Source organism: Polistes fuscatus, unplaced genomic scaffold (genome assembly GCF_010416935.1).
Source record: "Polistes fuscatus isolate 324 unplaced genomic scaffold, CU_Pfus_HIC Scaffold11, whole genome shotgun sequence".
NCBI lineage: Eukaryota > Metazoa > Arthropoda > Insecta > Hymenoptera > Vespidae > Polistes > Polistes fuscatus.
In genome coordinates this window covers 5,006,436-5,009,988 of record NW_025113009.1, presented here as the reverse complement: position 1 = coordinate 5,009,988, position 3,553 = coordinate 5,006,436, and the positions used below count along the sequence as shown (strand labels likewise).

Below are 3,553 nucleotides of genomic sequence, written 5' to 3'. Positions count from 1 at the left end.
TCACTGATTCTACACAACTAATTCAAAGACTGCTTTGCACACAGTCAATGCAAGTAAAAAAATCTTCATTGATGCACTGATTCTAATACGCGAACAGTCTGTGCGACTGTTTAAAGATAAAAATACAACTTTTCTCGAACAAAGTCTAATGCAATTACTGCTTTGGTCGCAGTCAATTTAATATAAAAAAATTCTAATATAATCGCGTAACACGAGCGAATTGAAATGAACGAACGAACGTGCTTCTAATCCGTGATTTTAATTATCCATTTAAACGATAAAACACTCCCGAATATTGCTTCGCGCACGATTGCAATCTGAAACAGAAATAAAAAACAATACTATTAATATCATTACTATTACTGAAAACAATTAAAATGTTTGTTGAATTATTAAATACAAAAATATACTCACTTTGTATCTCCATCGATGAATGCACGATGGGTCTCCTACCCTTAGGATGACGATGACAATGCACTAACAATGATTCTACAACTGCATTACATGCAGTTAATTCAATTAACACTAGATTAATGGACTAACAATAAACCAATTTGACTCTCCATTTCAAATTTCTTTGCTACATATGCTACATATATATAAAATTTAAATATTATTTTTTAAAAATATATATTGATTTTTAATACCATAATAAAATATATGTAAATATTAATTCCTTCCCTCTACCCATTTCTTCATGCAAACAATTTTTGTAAGTTTTTAAAAAATAGTAAATGAAACAATAATGAAAAAATCTAGTGTTAAACGAATTTCCAAATGAATTTAATTAATAAATTGTAACACTATTCCAACGATGATCTGAAACAAAAATAAAAACAAGATTATATAGACCATTGATATAAAAACATTATTATAATTATTGAGAAAATGTTTTATATAAAAATTGACTTACATTTATTCTTCAGTGATGAATGCACGATGGGTATCCTACCCTTAGGATGACGATGAGCACACGTTTAAACCGAATAAAAGAAACTTACGGAGTTTCTTAACCGAGCAAACGAAACTTTTACATACGGCGAACAACACTGACTTTAATTTCCGATTTTTTAATATCTTTTTTAACGATGCAACACACGAGTACTTCATTGCCTACGCGCTCGATTGCAATGATGTTCTGAAACAGAAAAAGAAAAAGAACAATTAATATCATCGTTATAATAAAAATCCATTAAAGTTATCATAGAAGTGTTTGATAGAAAAATATACTTACTTTTAGTCTTCAGTGATGACTGCAGGATGGGTATCCTACCCTTAGGATGACGATGAATAAAATAAAATTAAAGAAAAACTCTGAAAAGCTGAAACATACTAAAGATTATATTATAATACAATATTCCCTGTAAATCATTCCTGAAGGCATGGCACACTTTAAAAAATATTCTATCATAAAGAATCAATATAAATTCAAGCAATATTAATTGCCTTAATCTCACTACTTGTATAATATTACATAGAAAGTATGTAATGTTATTGAAAATATTAATTGAAAATTTTTTAAGTTATAATATATGACTTAATAAAGAATAACCTAAAAAATAAAACGTTTTTATATTATTCTATCTAATAAAAAACTTATTAAAGTATTTAATGTTAGAATATAAAAGTATTAAACGTTAGACAACGTTAGAAATAAAATCAATAAATAGTTTAATACGTCACGTTCGTTAGATCATTACTCGTTGAAGGACGGAAGGGGAGTGGAGATCTCTCTGCGTATATCTCGTAGAGGTATCGAATGCTCGGTGCTCGACTGTTTACGTTTCGTTTCGACGGTTATTCTTCTGTTTTCACCTCGAGAAATTCCTACAAATATACATACACATTCATCGTTGCTTGTAGGTGAATGTTTTGTTTTCTTTCTTTCTCTCTCTCTCTCTCTCTCTTTCTTTCTCTCTCTTTCTATACATTTCTATATGGCTTAAGAAAAGAATAACGCTTACCTCAATGAATATGAAGATAAAAAAAGAGTAAACACAATTATTAGAACGGGTGTATGAATTCGTTCTGGACTCTCCAATGCTCGGATATCTAAGAGAAATAAAAAATAAAATTACATTAGTCAATATAAAGAAAATCAAATACATGAGTGTATGTGTACGAGTGGTTAACCTATACTTATGTATATATGCCTGTATGTGTATGTGTATTAATTTAATACGAAAAGTTATCTTTGAATACATAATTATGAAAAATAATTAATTAGAGCATCATTAGAGATGGTAGTAATTATCGATACCATGAAAAAAGCTGGAAATTAGAAGAAATATTGTTAAGTAACATTGGTGAGATTGGCGGGACGCCGAGATATATCGATGTTATATTCTCACAGATATCCTTCGAACTTTTCAATATTTCGTTTTGAAAACACTCACGTATGAAAATCTTGTGTGTAGCTATCATTTGATATATAATAGAAAGGTGTAAACTATTTTTTAATTACCTGGATTAAACGGGATGACGCAGTACGTTGGAACATATACAGCTGACAGAAAATGGCGTTTCCTCTACCTTCCCCCTGCGAAAACCCCTTGCGTTGCCACTGCGTTGCCTCTGCTGCGCATCTGCTGCGCGCGGTAGTATGCGCGGTAGTCCACTTTCAAAAAAAGTAGCGAAATCCGTTGACCAATGGCTACTTGAGACTTTGCATTTTTTCCATCTATTATAGAAAAATATCGAATAGTCAAAAATAGGATATAGGAACATAACAATTATCGAAATATATACTTTATTAAGCCAAACAATAAAAATCGATCATTATAAGTCGATATCTATAGAAATGATGCCGTAAAATAAGATATATATATAATTGCCTAGAAAAATCCATACCAATGTACATGGAATTTTTTTCTACACAAATATTTTTTATCCTCGACATTATCGTAATCTTTCGATTATATCGTTTGAAAGTTATTTATTAGAATAATCGATTAGTATATAGGCAAATTATTTACGTTAGAAAATATATTTTAATTACCTGAGATTAACGGGACGACGAAGTATCCGTGCGATCTCCACGACGGCCAAGAAGAAAAGAGCTGATTCGCTAATCATCTTTGGTCTTACATTTTGAATGTAAAGTGACCAATCAGAAATTTCCAATTACCATATAGAAATTTCACGCACACAAGCTTGCCCCGTCACACGTACGTAACTCGGCTTTCTTCATGACCACGTTAGTCAAGCTAGATATGATAATTTATTATTAAATAAATAAAAAATTTATTCCATTTTTCTATTTAAGGTACAAGTATCTTGTTAATATTTAAAAAATAACGAAAAGAATAAAGACAATATGCACTATAAACCTTATCACACCGCACAGAAGAACATACATAATTTATTTATTACATAAATTAAATATCAATTTTATTATCAATTATAATTATCTAATTATTTATCCAAATAATAATTATTCTTATCTAATTTATTTTTCTGTTAGGTGTATACGTTCTTTGTTAATATTCAAAAAATAACGAGTAAGATAAAGACAATATACACTAAAAACTTAATCACATTGCAACGTTTTGAT

The 3,553-nt window shown here is 29.6% G+C and overlaps 1 long non-coding RNA gene across 1 annotated transcript; it reads right to left on the bottom strand.

Moving 5' to 3' along the window:
- Window positions 1-1,664: 1,664 nt before the first annotated feature.
- Window positions 1,665-2,517, bottom strand: LOC122526491. The gene is made up of 3 exons (XR_006306079.1): window positions 2,465-2,517; window positions 1,965-2,052; window positions 1,665-1,827 (listed from the first exon to the last, which is right to left on the bottom strand). It is a non-coding gene; the product is annotated as an uncharacterized LOC122526491 (long non-coding RNA).
- Between the last annotated feature and the right edge of the window lie 1,036 nt (window positions 2,518-3,553).